This window comes from Camelus bactrianus, chromosome 2 (assembly GCF_048773025.1).
Source record: "Camelus bactrianus isolate YW-2024 breed Bactrian camel chromosome 2, ASM4877302v1, whole genome shotgun sequence".
NCBI classification, from domain to species: domain Eukaryota; kingdom Metazoa; phylum Chordata; class Mammalia; order Artiodactyla; family Camelidae; genus Camelus; species Camelus bactrianus.
In genome coordinates, this window is record NC_133540.1 from 67,470,978 (window position 1) to 67,489,320 (window position 18,343).

At 32.4% G+C, this 18,343-nt stretch overlaps 1 protein-coding gene across 1 annotated transcript in view; it reads left to right on the forward strand.

Annotated features, from left to right (window-relative positions):
- Positions 1–18,343, forward strand: part of STPG2 (sperm tail PG-rich repeat containing 2) — a 443,917-nt gene that overhangs the window by 233,813 nt on the left and 191,761 nt on the right. Inside the window, exon 10 of the mRNA XM_074343578.1 lies at positions 5,712–5,827. The gene's annotated coding sequence lies outside the window, so the exon portion shown is untranslated. The remainder of the gene's footprint in view (positions 1–5,711; positions 5,828–18,343) is intronic.

The following is an 18,343-nucleotide window of genomic DNA, read 5'->3' on the forward strand; positions in this document are numbered from 1 at the left end:
GAGAGAGTAAGTTGGCATAGGGCTGGAAAACGTAATTATAGGAATCACCTGCTCTTGAATTTCCCATTATATAGTAGTCATGATTTGGGCAGACTTTTCATAGGTGTTTGATTTAGAATGAGAAGTTTTCTTCTTCCATGACCTGCTATTAAAATGTGGCATTTTGGTAAATAAATAGAAGATAGTTTCTGCGTAATCCAGCTGTGAATCAGAGCTGGTGAAACAATGTAAATCTTTGACTTGTATCATATAAGCAGTAACGTATGTAATTGGAAGTACATTTTAAGATTAAGTGCAGTAAACCTTTTTTCATGCTCTGTATCTTAAAGCAAATTAAGTGCTAAAATACAGCAAAGTGCATATTAAAAGTTTTGCTTCACTTAATGCTCCTCAAAGGAATTCCAATAAAAGGAAATTTACAACTATATTTGAATATTTTCTTTTCTTTTTAATGAGTTATAACCATGAATGTAAATACTTGTCAGTTGCTTTAGCATGATGGTAAAGGCACAGGCTAGATGATATTTCTTCATAACTAAAAATAAAACTTACTGTTACAGTACTGTTTCGATACTATCCTTACCTATTGCATTAACCTTTATAAATCTTTGTGGTTAAAGTTGCAATTTTCAATTAATTGACTGTGGAATTGTGTACTTAGTTCCTGATGATAGTTTGTGTTTGTTTCTAGGTACATTTTCCCATGCATAACTTGGTTTGTGTATTTAAGACTCTGTTAAGATTATGTATGTCTATATACATTATTTTCTGCAGTATAAATATCAATTGTATTATTTCAAAGTCATGCATGCTTTTTTTTTAAAATAGTAAGATGTCATCTGCTATAATACTTGACATTTGGTAGATCAAAACACATTAGCTTCTGTTCTAGTCAATCGGGCTGCTATAACAAAAATACAATAGACTGGATGACTTAAATAATAGAAATGTATTTCTCACAATTCTGCAGTCTGAGAAGTTCAAGATCAAGGTGCCCAAGGTGCTGGCCAATTCTGTTCCTAGTGAGGGTCCTCTTCCTGGTTTGTAGATAGACATTTTGCTGTATCTTCACACGGGGATGATGGGAAGAGAAAGAGAGAGAATGAGAATAAGCTCCTTATGTCTCTTCTTATAAGGACTCTAGTCCTGTCATGCGGGCTCCACCCTTGTGACCTAATTACCTCTCAAAAGCCCCATTTCCAAATACCATCACATTGGGGATTAAGGTCTTAACATATAAATTGTCGAAGGACACATTGAGTTTATAGCAGCTTCCCACAAGCGTTTTATAACCTTGGATATCTTTCCTATTAATTGAATTGATAATAGAATGGTTGATCTAGAGCCAAATGCTATGTTTTATTTTAAATTTTAAAATGTCCTATGTTAATGAAGATAAAGCATTCAGTGTGAACTTATCAATTCTAATATATTTAAGAGTTTAAAATGTTAACAGGAATCTACTCTCCAAAGTGGTTTTGAATTGCATGTTTACTATGGAGATAGAGACATTAATTTTGTATTCTATTAGTATCTTTATATCTCCTCTATTTCACTGTTTATGTTCATTGTCAATATTCTATGCTCCAATTTTTTATTCCCTCTTCCCACACAGTGTTTCTTCAGTGACGTCTAGTTTCACCTCATCACCACTCTTCTAAAGTTACATTCCACATACTCTACAGTGACCTCTCTATAAGTGTCCTCTTGAAATATTTGATATAGTAGACCTCTAATACTCTTCATATACAGGGCGTGTCATGGAATAGACACACAATAAGCCTGGTTAACGTGGAAAAGGAGAAAAATAACCTCTCCTTGTTTTCTCTTTATGCTGTTGTAATAGCTATATTCTACTCACCAGACTATTTCCTTCTTGGACTCCACATTCTTTCCCTTAGAGAACCCTCAATTATTGCCTCTGTGTGAATAACATCATTCTTTTTCTCCACACCAGCTTTCTCATGAGCTTCAATTACATATCTGCAATTGTTCTCTAGACATTTCTGTTTCAATATCCTGCATTTTTCAGACATAACTGGTTCAAAATCAAGCACAAGATGTTCCTCTCCTTGTTCCGTGTTTCCTTATTTCTGTCACAGTGTTACTTTTTGCATAGCCACTATCCATTTTTGTCTTCTTCTAATCACTATACATACTGTTTGTTGCATCTCTTAGAAAATATCCTGAATTGTTCTTCCTTTCCCTTATCAATGTTAGTAAACTCCTTGTTAGTGACCCTGAAACAGACCATCTTCAAGTTATCCTATTCTATAAACTACTGCCAGAGTTTATGTCTTAAACTATGTCTTTCTTCATGGATCTCCTTTAGTCTAAAACCGTGAAGAGCTAGATTAAGGAAATGGCTTTCAACCCTTTAAAAAAATTACTCAACAACTTTGGTTAAATAAAATCTTACATGGGACCCAAACAAAATAGTAAATCAGTTGTTGTTTTGACTGAAAATATTTAAAGCCTGTTTATTTTGGGCTTTACCTACACATTGCCCCTGGGCACATCTGTGGAATTTTGGGGACATTTTAGAATACAGTTTTAAACCTGTGGGCTCTAGTACAAAATCTGTATTTAGGATTAGGCTCTATTCCATCCAGCCAGTCTGCTTACTACATTCAATTGTTGCCTGTAAATTCCACCTTTGTGCCTTGACTTCTATCATGTTTAGTGTCCAGAATGCTGTTAAACCATCTTTCTGCTTCTTTAAATCTTACTCATGTCTCCAAATGCAGTTCAGTTACCATGTCTTCACTGAAAAAGTTACATTTACACTACTCTGTAGTCTATTAAATGTGCAATAGTATTATGTCTAAAAATGCAGATACCTTACTTAAAAAAATACTTTATTTCTAAAAATTTTAAACATCATTTGAGCCTTCAGCAAGTCAGGTTTTTTTTAATCAATTTATATATTTATTATTGCATCAATTCTAGTCTCCACTTTGGCTCTTACAATATAAATTCCACTTCTTGTACCTTATCCACTAATTCATAGAAACCTAGATGTCCTATTTATAATATCTATATCAAGCCAAAGCTGCTGCTTTCATCTTCTGATCTAGATGAGTTTCAGATCCAAATACACACTAATCAGAGCTGTACAGGGAAGAGCACGGACCATCTCCTGTGAAGTAACACTGGCAGTTCTTATCTTCTCAGTCCTACTATTGTATGGATCATATATATTTCAGTGGGAATTACTGCAGAAGAACACCTATGACCAATTTCCCCATCTTGACCCATGCCCATAATTTGATTTCTCTCTATGCTAGCTGAAACCAACAGATCCCCATTTAATTTAACAGAAGGAGAATTAAAACTTGTATTGGGCTTCAAGGTCGAAAAGGAGGCAGGCTCATTTGCCCTGTTCTTCCCAACAGAATATGTCAATATCATTATAATGAATATTTAAGTTATAGTCATTTTATTGGTATAGTGTCTTGCCTTGATGTTGCCTGCTGGCTGATCAGGGTGGTGGTTGCTGAAGGCTGGGTGGCTGTGGCAATTTCTTAAAATAAGACAACAATGAAATTTGCTGCACCAATTGACTCTTCCTTTCATGAACGATTTTTCTATAGCATGCATGCTGTTTGATAGCATTTTACTCACAGTAAAAGCTTGTTTCAAAATTAGACTCAATCCTCTCAAACCCTGCTGCAACTGTATCAATTAAGTTTATATATTATTCTAAATCCTTTGTTGTCGAAATGTCGGCAGTCTTCATAGTATTTTCCCTAGGAGTAGATTCCATCTCAAGAAACCACTTTCTGTACTTACTCATAAGAAGCAACTTCTCATCCAGTAAGGGTTTATCATGAGGTTGCAAAAACTGAATCACATCTTCAGGCTCTATTTCTAATTTAGTCCTCTTACTATTTCCACCCCATCTCCAGTTTCTTCTTTCACTGAGTCTTGAATCTCTCAAAGTCATCCATGAAGGTTGGAACCAATGTCTTCCAAACTCCTGTTAATGTTGATATTTTGACCTAGTTCCATGAATTAAAAAATGTTCTTAATAGCATCTAGAATAAGGAACCATTTCCAGAAGTTTTTTAATTGACTTTGCCCACATCCTTCATAGGAGACACTGTCTATGGGCTTATGAAATGAATTTCTTAAATAATAAGACTTGAGAGTCAGACTGACTCCTTGATCCATGGGCTGCAGAATGGATGTTGTGTTAACAGGCATTAAAACATCATTAATCTTGTACATCTTCATCAGAGCTCTTAGGTGACCAGATACATTGTCACTGAGCAGGAATATTTTAAAAGGAATCTTTTTTTCTGAGCAGTAAGTCTCAACAGTGGGATTAAAATATTCAAAAAATCATGTTGTGAACACTTGTGCCATCATGCAGGCTTTGTTATAACATTTATGGAGCACAGGCAGAACAGATGCAGCATAATTCTTAGGGGCCCTAGGATTTTCGGTCTGGTAAATGAGCAGTCTTCAACTTAAAGTCACCAGCTGCATTAGCCCCTCTCAGGAGAGCCAGCCTGTCCTTTGAAGCTTTGAGGCCAGGCACTGATTTCTCCTCTCTAGCTATGAAAGTCCTGGAAGGTGTCTTCTTCCAATAAAGGGCTGTTTTGTCTACATTGAAAATCTGTTGCTTAGTGTAGCCACCTTCATGAATTGTCGTAGCTAGATCTTCTGGATAACTTGCTACAGCTTCTATTATCAGCATTTGCTGCTTCACCTTGCACTTTTATGTTATGGAGAGGGCTTCTTTACTTAAACCAACCTCTGCTGGCTTCAAAACTTTCGTCTGCAACTTCTTCATCTCTCTCAGCCTTCGTAGAATTGAAGGGAGTTGGCGTCTTGCTCTGGATTAGGCTTTGGTTTAAGGGAGTGCTATGGCTGGTTTGATCTTCTACCCAGGCCACTAAAACTTTCTCCATGTGAGCAATGACTGTTTCACTTTCTTAACATTTGTGTGTTCACTGGAGGAGGACTTTAAATTTCTTTCAAAAACTTTCCCCAACTATTTAGCACAAGAGGTCTAGCTTTCGGCCTGCTTTGGCTTTTGACGTGCCTTCCTCACTAAGTTTAATCATTTTTAGTTTTTGATTTAAAGTGAGAGACATGTGAATCTTCCTTTCACTTTAACACTTATAGACCATTGTAACATTACTAGTTGGCCTTATCTCAGTATCATTGTCCTCCGGGAATAGGCAGATTCAAGGAGAGGGAGAGAGATGGGGGAGCATTCAGAAAACACACATGTATCACTTAGGTTTGCCATCTTATATGGGCATGGTTGGTGGCGCGCCCAATTAAAGTAGTAACATCAAAGGTCACTGATCGTATATCACCATAACAGATATAAAATGAAAAAGTTTGAAATATTGTAAAAATTACCAAAACGTGACACCAAGACATGAAGTAAACAAATACTGTTGGGAAAATGGTGGTGATAGGCTTGCTAGAAACAGGGTTGCCACAAACCTTCAATTTGTAAAAAACACAATATCTGCAAAGTGCAATAAAGCGAAGTGCAATAAAATGAAGTATTCCTGTATTTCATGCTTATCATATTTCAAATCCCTGAATGAATAAGTGTTCAAAAGGAATGCTCCAAGATTGTTTGATGCTAAATCTAAATGTTAAGATCATAAATCTAAGAATAATATCCATGTGACCAAAATCAATCATTTAAATCATGCTTTATTATTTTTACATTTGTTTTTTCTTAGGGCCTGCAACGTACAATCCTGTTTTACAGAAATCTTGCTCCATACCCTTATTTGTTAAAGCATCGAAGCGTTTTAAAGATTCCAAAGAGACTACTCCTGGTCCAGCGACATATGAGGTTTGTCAATGATATTTCTCTTTTAATAACAACACAAGAATAGAAAAATGTCCAGAAAGTACTGCAAATGTCCTTATTAAAGTCCTTTTCTTATGGTTTATTATTACTAACTAATCAAAATGTTTTGACTAAGAAAGACCTTTTGAAGATATATTCTGACATTTCTTAAAGAATTATTTAAGAATTTAAAAATTAATCATTTATCTATAAATATTCTCTACAGAATTAATATATATAATTTTTTACATCCCTGCAACTTTAATATTTACTTGTTTACATACACACATTGAAATTTCCAAGTATTTATTGAAATCATGAATTTATTAGAGAGCTTAGAAGAAGAAAGCCCTGTGGATCCAATAAAATCAAGTAGTGATCTTTTTTTTTAATAAATGTAGTTGGTTTAGTTTAGATTCATGGTAAATAAATGTCTCATTATGCTATGGGTCTTCTGATTGTAAGAAGGAGGTTCAAGTAAACCTGCAGGGTTTTAGAAATTGTGTTCACTATATGCCTTAATTCCCCATTTGGTGGGAAAAAGTTTTCCCACTGGCTATAGCAATTGATTTAAGAGTTAATACTCAGTGCAAATCACAGTCAATGTCCTTTTTTTGGGTTAGTTAATGACAAGTTTATTTTTATTGAATGTATGTTTTTCTGCTTATTTAAAATGCCATATTCCAAATAATTTTTTCAACATTCTCTCAAAAGTAGATTCATAATATCAGAAAAAGGAAGAAAAAGAAAATCCAAATATATAATGGAGATGTTACTTGTTGACTGTTGACTCCCAAAAAGATAACTGTTAATGCCTACTGAGATTAAGCAAAGCTAATTTTCTAAGACTTACTTTAGAAAGGGAGACTCTGCTAGACAGAGTGTTAGTAGTATTTCAGAAGGTGGAAGTCAAGAAAAGATTGCATAATATTTTAGGATCGGCTGTGTGATTGGTTGCCTGATGTAAGGCAAGTCTTACAAACTGGGAACTAGTAGGGATTTGGCAGAGTTTGTGACATGTTTACGTGGATTTGTTTGGATTGTTGGGTGCAGTGAGGAAGGATCTTTAATTAAGTATTAGCAGTAAGCTGTTAGTCTTGATAAGTTGGGTATTAGAACTGTTCATAGTCTGGTCATATTAAATCACATTAAATCTTTAGCTGAGTACTTCCCCACTCCTTTTTAAAAGTGATTTTAATGGTGTCCATAGATTATAAATGCCGGTAAATCTAATGTTATCCTTTTTCATTTTGTGATACGTTTGTCATAAACGATGTATCCACTAGTATTTCTGGTATTTAAAGATGCCTTTCCTTTTTCTTTCATTAAGATTTTATGAACATATTTATACTTCTTCCTAGTCATTTATTGTAAAAAATTATTTCTACATGTTTGGGGAAAACTACTTATGAATTTAATAATGAAGTTTAATTAAAGTATTGCCTGAAATTTCAAACTAATGTATCTTCTAAATACTGCACCCCAAGGTAACTGTTTTGTTGAGAACTGACCCTGTAATGTTTTGTCTTCCCAGCACCATTTGTTTCTTTTAATAATTGAAAACTTTCTTTGAACAAGTAATTTTCTTTCATTATTTTCCTTCTTTAAAGGAAAAGTTCTTTTAAGCTGACATGCTGAGGAATTAATTACAAGGTTTGTTTGTTATAGCTTGTTATTTTTTAATTTGACGCTTCTCTTTTTCTTTATCATGTTTAATAAGTTTAAGTTGGTGACTCTTAAGAATGTGTTTGCCCTAATTATTTTACTTTTTCAATTTTCTACTTATGGTGATTCTAGAAATTTATAAAACTGTTTTAAGATTGCAACATGCGATATTTTTGAAAAGTACTTAAACATGTATGACGTCTACTTCAAGATAGTTAGAGATTTTTTAGTATCTCATGTCCCCTCTGGATCCCAAACTGTCAGATGTCGGTGGTCTTTACAATAATATTTATAATAACTACAGTTTTCTAATGTTGTGCACCTTCATTTGTGGGGTCTGCTTGCCATTTTTATTCTTTCATGAATTCTCTTGAGTTTTGTAGACAGAATTAGTTTTCTCCTTTTTTTTTTTTTTTGGTCTAAGTTGTCATTAGAACATATCTTTACCCATTATATTTCAGTTACAGGCTAATCTGTTTGTCTCTTATGTTCCGTCTAGTTTTTGACATTTACTAGTTCACTCTGATGGACACTTTTGAATAGCTAGTAAAACCTAGAAGCTCTTTACTTAGAGGGCAAATGCATATATACTTTTAACAAAAACTGCATACAATTTTAGAAGGTTTATGATGTTCACTTATAGTGCCAGTCAGCTCCTAATGGTAGATTCTGAACTCCATGAGGTTAAGAATTTATTTAATTTAGTAGGGTTTCAACCACAGAAGCTGGCACATAGTATTGTATCAATAAATGTTTATAGTATAAATTAACAAAATGGATTTTCTTCCTAGGATTAAATTACTAATTTTTATCTAGAAGTAAAGATTTATTACTGACTTAGTTCTCAGTGAGAAAAATAGGGAAATGTTCTTTCAAAATAGCAGTAGGTTTTATTGATTGATTCACATCCTCTTGTTGAGGAAGTCTTCTGACTAGAAAACATGTGTTTTTAAAGATTAGAGAAGGTTACACATTATTTTCTGGAATTTAAAGTTAATAATTATTATGTGACAATATTAAAATGAGATAGAAGAAACTTCAATGAATTCAGGTTTAAAATATTCTTCATTTAAATATTACAGAAAAATTTAAAATACTTCTTTAAAAAATCAAATTCTACTGAACTTAATTAAAATTCAGTAGTACAAGTTTATTTTTAGTATAGTTTTTCTACTTTATTGAGATATAATTAGCATATAGTGTAAGTTTAAGGTGTACAACATGATGATTTTGTGAGCATGTGTATTGCAAAGTGATTAGCACAATAAGGTAACACCTCCATCATCTCACATAATTACCTTTTTTTTGTGGTGATAGCATTTAAGATTTACTCTCTTAGCAACTTCAAATTGTATGATACAGTATTGTTAACTATAGTTACCATGCTTACATTACATCCCTAGTACTTAATCATCTTCTAACTGAAACTTTGTACCTTTTACCTAACCTCTCCCAATTTCTCCTACTCCCCAGCCTTTGGCAATCACTAATTTATTCTCTATTTCTAAACGTTCAGCTTTTTAAGATCCCAGATAAAGTGAGATCATACAGTATTTATCTTTTTCTGATGACTAATTTCACTTAGCATAAAGCCCTCAAGGTTTATTCATATTATTGCAAATGGCAGGATTTCCTTCTTTTTAAAACATTCCAGTGTGTGTGTGTGCGCGCGCACACGGGTATAACATTTTCTTCATCTATTTATCCTTTGATGGACACAAGTTGTTTCCATGTCTTGGCTATTGTGAATAATGCTGCAATGAAATGGGGGTGCAGAAGTCTCTAAAATATAGTGATTCACTTTCTTCAGATGTAAACCAAGGGGTGGGTTACTGAACAACATGACAGTTCTATATTTAATTTTTGAGGAACTTCCATAATGGCTGTACCAATTGACAGTCCCACCAGTAGTACACAAAGGTTTCCTTTTCTTCCCATTCTTGCCAACATTTATTATTCTTGTCTTTCTGATAATAGCTATTCTGACAGTTGTGAGGTGGTATTTTTTGTGGTTTTGATTTGCCTTCCCCTGATGATTAATGATTTTGAGCATCTTTTCATGTACCTTTTGGATGTTTGTATGTTATCTTTGGAAGAACATTTATTCAAGTCCTCTGTCCATTTTTAATTGGATTATTTTTTATAATTTTTGCTATTGAGTTGTATGAATTACTTTTATATTTTGATATTAATCCCTTCTCGGATATATGGTTTGCAAATGTTTTCTCCCATTTCTTTGGTTGCTTTTTCATTTCATTGATTGTTTCTTTTGCTGTGCAGAAGCTTTTTAGTTTGATGTAGTCCCATTTGCTTATTTTTGCTTATAGTTTAGATGTCATATCAAGAAAAATCATTGCCAAGACCAGTGTCAGGAAACTTTGGTTTATCTTCCTGCTAGGAGTTTTATAGTTTCAGGTGTTCAGTTTAAGACTTTAGACCATTTTGATTTAATTATTGTGAGTGGTGTAAGGTCCAGTTTCATTCGTTCTTTTTCATGTGGATATTCAATTTTCCAAGCATCATTTATTGAAGATACTATCCTTTTCCCATTGTGTATTTGTGACACCCTTGTCAAAGATTAGTTGAACATACATACAACAGTTCATTTCTGGGCTCTCAATTTGTTCCATTGGTTATGTGTCTGTTTTTAATGCCAGTTTTGATTACCACAGATTTGTGATATAGTTTGAAATTAAGAGATGTGATGTCTCTAGCTTTGTTGTTTTTTTCTCAGGAATACCTTGGCTACTCGGGGTCTTTTATGATTTTATATAAATTTTAGCTTTATTTATCTATTTCTGTGAAAAATGCCATTGAAATTTTGATAGGTATTGTATTGAATCAGTAGATGACAAGTAGAATGGATATTTTGTTATTGATTCTTTCAATCCATGAACATGGGATATCTTGCCATTTATTTGTATCTATAATTTCTTTCATCAATGTCTTATAATTTTCAGTGTACAGATATTTTACCTCCTTGGTTGCATTTATTCCTAAATTTTTTTATTATTTTTGATACTATTATAAATGGTATTGTTTCTTCATTTGTTTTATAGATAGTTTGTTGTTAGTGTATAGGAATGTAATTGACTTTTATGTCATTTTTTATTCTGCAATTTTATTGAATTTATTTGTTATTTCTATATGTAAGTTCATTTCATCTGCAAACAGAAAAAAAATGTATTTTTTCCTTTACAATTTGAATGACTATTGTTTCTTTTTCTTACCCAATTGTTCTATTCCAGTGCTATGTTAAATAGTGTTTAGAGTGGTCATCCTTGTCTTGTTCCTGATCATAGCAGCAAAGTTTCAACTTTTTACTGTTGATTATGATATCAGCCGTAGGCTTGTCATAAATGGCCGCTATTATGTTGTGGTACATTCATTCTATACCCAATTTGTTGATTTTTTTTTTTAAATGAAAGAATGTTGAATTTTGTCTAATAGTTTTTTTGCATGTATTGAGATGATCATATGATTTTTATTTTCATTGTATTAATCTTGTGCATTCATGTTTATTAATTTGTTTTTGGTGAACCATTCTTGCTTCTAAGGGATAAATCCCATTTGATCATTGTCTATGACCCTTTTAAGATGCTGTTGAATTTGGTTTGCTATATTTTGTTAAGACTTTTTGCATGTATATTCATCAGGGATATTGGCCTGTACTTTTTAATTTTTGTAGCCTTATTATCTAGCTTTGCTATGAGGGTAATGCTGGCATTATAAAATGAGTTTGGGAGTATTCCCTTCTGTTCAATTTTTTGGAAGAGTTTGAAAAGAATTGACATTAATTCTTGAAATGTGTTGTGGAATTTAACAGTGAAACCATCTGGTCCTAAACTGTTGTTGGGAAGTTTTTTATTACCACTTCAGTCTCCTTAGTCATTAAGGTTTATTCATATTTTCTTTTTCTTTATGACTCAGTCTTGGTAGGTTGTATGTTTCTAGAAATTTACCCATTTTTTCCTAGGTTATCCAATATAGTGGTGTACAATTGTTTATAGTAGTCTCTTAGGATCCTTTATATTCCTGTGGTGTGAATTGTAATATCTCCTCTTTCACTTATGATTTCATTTATTTGAATCTTCTCTCTTTTTTCCCTTTGTCCAGCTAAAGGTTGGTCAATTTTCTTTATCTTCTCAAAATATCAGTTCTTTGTTTTGTTAATCTTTTCCATTGTTTCTTGGTCTCTATTTCATTTCTGCTCTGAAGTTTGTCTCCTTCCTTCTACTAACTTTGGAGTTAGTTCTTCTTTTTCTAATTCCATAAGAAGTAAGGATAATTTATTTATAATTTTTTTTCTTAATGTGGGCATTTTTTTCCTATAAACCTTCCTCTTAGAACAACTTTCACAATATTCCATTAAGTTTTGGTTTAATGTGTTTCCATTTTGTTTGTTTGTTTGAAGTTGCCTTTTTTTTTTTTTTTTTTACTTCCCTTTTGATTTCTTTTTGATCCATTGATTGTTTAGGAGTATGTTGTTTAATTAATCCACATATTTGTGAATTTTCCAGTTTTACCCCATTATTGATTTCTAGCTTCATACCATTGTGGTCAGAAAAGATATTTGGTATTTCAGTCTTCTTACATTTGTGAAGATTTGTTTTGTGACCTAACGTGTTATTCCTTCTGTAGACAGTTCCATGTGCATTGAGAAGAGTGTGTTCTGCTGTTAGATGGAATGTTCTTTATATACTTAAGTTCACTTGTCTAAGATGTAGTTTAAATCTGTTGTTTCTTCATTGATTTTCTATCCGTTTTTTTCAAAGTATGGTGTTGAAGCCCTCTACTATTTTTGTTTTGTTGTCTATTTCTTTCTTAAGATCTGTTAATTTTTTCCTAATACATTCAAGTGCTTTGATACTGGGTGCATATATATAATCATTATATCCTCTGGATGAATTGACCTCTTTATCATTATATAATGACTTTCTTTGTCTCTTTTTACAGTTTTTGACTTAGAGTCTATTTTACCTGATGTAAATTAGCTATTCTTGTTTTCTTTTGTTTTCCATTATATGGAATATCTTTTTCCATTCCTTCACTTTGAGTCTATATGTGTCCTTAAAGCTAAAGTGAGTTTTTTCTTTAAGGTAGCATATGCTTCAGTCTTATTTTTTTGTTGATCTAGCCACTCTATACTTTTAGATTGGATAATTTAATCAGTTTACATTTAACTTAACTGTTACAGGTAAGGACTTACTAATGCCATCTTACTGTTTCCTGGCTGTTATGTAGTTTCCTTGTTTCTTTTTTCCTCTTTTGCTTAACAACAGTGCTTGGTATATAATAGGGACTCAGTAAAAATTTGTTCAATTTTTGAATGAATTTTAACTTTTTTTCCAATCCCATGTTAATAGTTAGATACTTTATTAATGTAATTCTGATCATTAGTACCATCAGCAACATTTTAAATTATATTCTTGCTTTTTAAAAAGACTTTATATTTTTAAGAGCAGTTTTAGATTTACAACAGATTTTTGAGGGAAGTACAGATATTTCCCATGTTCTGCTTGTCCCCCATACATGCATAGATCCCCCATTAATCACATCACTCATCAGAATATTGTATTTGTAACCAAGGGTGAACCTACATTGTCACATTACAACCACCCAAAGCCTATAGTTTACCTTAGGATTTACTCTAAGTGTTGTGCATTCTGTGGGCTTGGAAAAATATACAATGATATATACGCATCATTGTAATATCACACAAAGTATTTTCAATGCCCTAAAAATCCTCTGTATTCTGCTTATTCATCTCCCTATCCATTGGCAACCACTGTTAATTTTAGGATCATAGTTTTGCTTTTTCTAGAATATCATAAAGTTGCAATCATACAGTATATAGACTTTTCAGATTGACTTCTTTCATTTAGTTTTATGCATTTAAGATTCTACTCTTGCTCTTTATATTTTAGCTTTCTTGATATATTAATGTAATGAAAGACAAACAGTTCTCTAGATTTTTCAAAAGAAGTGTAAATACATTGGAAAGGAGTTTCAGAAATTTACCATTTGAGTCTCATAATTTTTGTTCAACTTCTGATTATGAGGATATAAAATTTGAAGAGTGATAAAATATCTCCAAATCATCTTTTCTTTCTTTGATTTTGTTCATTATTACTTGATAAAGATACATGTTAGATACCAATTGTTAGTCTCAGATGAGCTCCAGTTGGCTTGATATTAGTATCTTTTTCTCTCAGATTCTGACAGATGAGGCTTTTATTATTATAAGAAGTTTCTCAAGTTTTGGGGGGACTTTGTAGATATTACAGAAGAAAGTTGAGAAGACTGCTTTAGAAACTGCTATCTAGATTATTTTCTAATATACAGAATTGCCTATGCACGATCTTGAGAGTAAATAAAAAGAAATAAGGCAGTATATGATCGGGGTATTGAAAACAAATTTTCTAGGGCATTAGATCGTTCATATTGCCTCCAAAGTGCCACTTACAAGAGATAAAAAGACACGAGGTATGTGTTTAGACCTCCATTATCTGCTTCAACTGGAGTGGCTTGATTTTCTATGTTTAATATATTATACACTTACGTAAAATTACATTAGAGAAACAGTTTCACTGCTCAAAGTTAAAAAGAAAAAATTTAAAGTCACAGTTACAGAGAAAAGGTAGGTTCATTGGATTAGGAAAAAACTTAGTCTCAGTCTCCCTTCAGTCATTTAATAAATGAGATATAAGGATAAAAAACTACTAAAAATGTCATACAAAAATTGTACCAAAAACCATTTATTGCTATACTTGATAAATAGTTGAATCCATAAATTGTAGTCATTGTTACTATGCTTTTATTTCATGGCTATATTCATTTATTTCTAGTTTATAAATAGGCACCCAGTATGGCTTAGGCGCTGAGGATCCAAAAATGAAGTCTTTGTTCTCAAATATGTAGCAATTTGGTAAGGAGAAAAAATATAAATATTTTAATTATAATAAAATAATTATTGTATTGGATTTGATGAAAAGTACCAAGATGTAAGTCAATCAAATGGAGTCAGGAAATCTTCAGAAAATATTTTATATGAAATATGAAATTAATGGGAGTTTTTTATTTGTACAAGAAAAAGGAGCATGTTCTAGGTAAAAGCAATGATATATGCAAACTCAAAGAGACATAAGAGAATAAAATATTTTTAGCAAGCTTTCATTTTCAGTATTGCTAAAATATAAGGTGGATGGTATGACATTAGACATGTAGACAATATTAGAAACAAAGTATATTAAACAATATGTAGTCTTTGTTTTTTACCCTTAACTATAGGTAGACACTCATGATTTCTGAGTAGAAATAGACTGTTATAGGTTCATATAAGTTAAGTAAAACCCAGTTTTAACTTTTTAATATTTTAAAATATTATTTCCTTTATTTTTTCTTGACAAATTGCTAATAGAAAATGATAAGGGTTGATTTAAATTACAAGTTTTTTGGATGAAGGTTCATTTCTAAGTTTATTTCCAAATACCCATATTATCTTTGTAGAAAATATTTTTTATAGCTATAAAATATATTATTTTAAAATGTGACTTAAACTTTCATTTTTAAATAAAATCCAGCTTTATACCATAGTTTTAAAGTTTCTGAGATAGTATTTCATTTCCTTTGGAAATGTGATTTAAACTTTTGGTTTTAGAAATCAGTTTTGCTCTTCAGATATAAAGGTCATAATACATTACTTAAAACCCCAAAGTTAACTCTTAAAAGGTGCCTGTCATTTGCCATTCCAAAGAGATCTTTGACTCTCCATGGACTACAGTCTTGGTTTAATTCTTCCCCTTCATTTCTGCTTACAGAGCTCTTGATAATCTTATGAACTTCCTACTGAGTTTTGGGAGACTTGTCAAGGTCTATCCCAGGAAATCTATTTTCAGCCTATCGTACTAGGTCTTGACGTACCTGTCAGAGGTATGAAATGCTCTACTATGTCCTGAAAGGATTCCAGGTTAATCCTGTTGCTAGTTATTATACTGAAATAGAGACAGATCTTTGGACCTTAAGAACTGGTTTCAACCTAGAAAGATTGGGTGATTATATATTTGGATCATTTTCATGGACTCCATAAGCCCTTTAAAAGAAAAGCAAAATACTGTGTGCTCAAACCCTTGGGTATTTTTCTGTGGATAGTTTTCATAATATCCTCACAGGGAACTATAACCCTCACCGTAACACCAGAACTATGTAGTTTAAGAATCATAGCTTATTAGCAAAAAATACCTCTATCTTTGATAATTCAGAGAAGGAGTAGAGAGTCACAATTTCTACCCAGCATGAGGCAGTGTTGTCAAGAAAACAATGGAGCTCTGGCCATGCTAGTTGCAATATTGCAAACCTCTTTCCTATATATGTGTCCTGGATTTAACACAGTACTTATTCATGGAATTATCTATCTAAAGTATTTTTAAAACTGGAAAGGTTACATGTATTTTGCATAGACAATGGATTACTGTGGTCAAAAATTTGGGTGAAATATATGATTTTTGCAATGGTATTGGGTGATGATTTGAAGGTAACAATATCAAAAATAGGGAGAGTAGAAAGGAACCAGATCCACATCGATTTAACCTATTTTTGAGTTGAATTAATGTTATTTTAATCAGTTACATTGAAATATATTCTTTTCTGTGTGAGTTTCAGTGTGCCTAAAACTTATCTAAGCCATCACTAATTTTACTACCAAGAAGTGCTTTTGCCTAAGGTATACTTTAAGGATCTATGAAGGCAGAAAAAAATCTTACCCAAATGAAAACTATGTTCTTTTCTACTCTGTTGTTCTGATTGCAATGTAGAAGTTTCATTATTTCTTCAAAGTAGTATTTCAGCGTCAACTTCTTGATAAACTACCATGTTTGTAGCCAAGGAAAATACACTTTTTTCAACAGTTACCGAATTCTTATCTCTGGTTTTCCTAATAACTCATTTTCATATTCTCCTAAAATATAAACTCTGGTTTACCAGGCCATAGCACCTTGTTTATAAGTTGAGGTTTGTGGATTAGAATCATTGTTGGAGGAGAATCAGTGATAATAGAAGTAGTAAGGGAAGGAGGCTTTGCTTTGAATTCTCAATAGTAAAATCATTAGAAATATCAACTATTTTCTTCTCCAAGAAAGTCAGAGATGAGTTTTGTGTCCTCTATGACAGTTAATAACTGACAAGTGCCAAAATGTACTCCCTGTGGCCCTTTCTTTCTCCTGATACTACCCCGTACTGAGGATGATGCCCTTCAAGTTTCAGTGTGCTCCTCCCTTAGCCTTTACTTCACTAATTATGTTCTGACTAGCTATTGGTACTTAGTGCAGTGATGTTTCTTCTTCACTGATTCTGCCATTGATGTTGACCTAGTCATTCCCGGGGCAATTGATATTGACCTGTCTATGCTCATGTTCAATGGTTCTTCTCTTAAGCAAAGGGAATTATGGCTACAAATTAATATATCCTTTCACTCAGAGTTTTTCAGTCTCAAGTTACTTTATTTGCCTTGAACATTCTTTTTCTTCCTTAGCTCCTTCCTTTCTTAGCTCTACAAGCTAGAAGATAGCAATTTTAATGGGATCTTGTAAATTAGTAGCTACATGTACAAACTAATGCCACTTATGTTCAGCCAGGTTGCTTAAACAAGCTAGGGTACCCTAAACTCTCTCCTCCTTCAGAGTGAGCTCTCTGACCACCAGGTATTTTATGGAGAGAGCTATTAAATTATTCGTTTCCTCAACATTGATTAGGAATGTTGGACCTTGCATATCCATATCAGTTTGTAGAATCAGGAATCAGGAATAGTCCTTGCTTTTTATATAAAGATGGTCTTAGATTAGTCCTCACTTGCCCGGATTCATATTATCCCCCTAAGGATTAGAATAGGTCACCTTCTGGCTACCGCCTGTATCAGTTGTCTTAAAATCATGTAAGATAGTTCATTTCATGTCGTGGAAAACATTAATTTCTTCATAATTGACTCTCATATAGTAGCTTGAACTTTATTTTCATGAGTTTGAAATATACATCATTCTGACTTGCTATTGTCAATAAAACATAAAAAAAATCAACTGCTATAATTTACTGGGAAAGAAAGGTGATGACAGTATTCACCCTATAGAAGTAAATACTTTTGTATTCCTAACTATTGGAAGCTATATATAAAAAGTGCTGGCCTAGAAAAAGTACTTTTGCTTCAGTAACTGCCTTAAGGATTTAAATATCCTTTAAGTGTAAAATTAGTTTTAAGGCTTCTCAAACCCTGAAATATGAGTGAAAGTTTTAGAGAAAATATTTCCAATTATAAGACAAAAGAAAAATTGAAAATTTTATGGGTATTATTTTATGCAAATAAATAAAATTATGGAGAGAGAAGATATACATGGTTTGGCATTTTCTCTCCCTATGAAATTTTGGCATTTTTCTCTCCTTATGAAATTTTGAGATGTCAAAGTTGATGATCTGAATTTTCTTTTTAACTTATTTTCATGAAAACTGAAGAATTCCTAAGTAAGACTTCCTCCTGAAAGACCAGTGTCTTAAATGAAGTTAAGTGGTTAAAAACTAAACATAGTTCTTAAAGCTTATTCTGTTTAATATTATGAGTTCCAAACATCTCTACAATTAAATTATACCATTATTTAATGTCTCTTGCTGTTATATTACTATTATGTTGTCATTTTTTTGTTCCAAAAAGGAGAGAAGTCTTCCTAAACTTATCTAGCAAATACACTGTTTAATAATCATGTAAACTGTCTATCTACTTCCCTATCTGGAAGTTACTAATTGTTTTGTATATAAAATAGCAAGTATCACAACCACCATCAATGAGTGCTGTATTTTCCCCTTGCAATA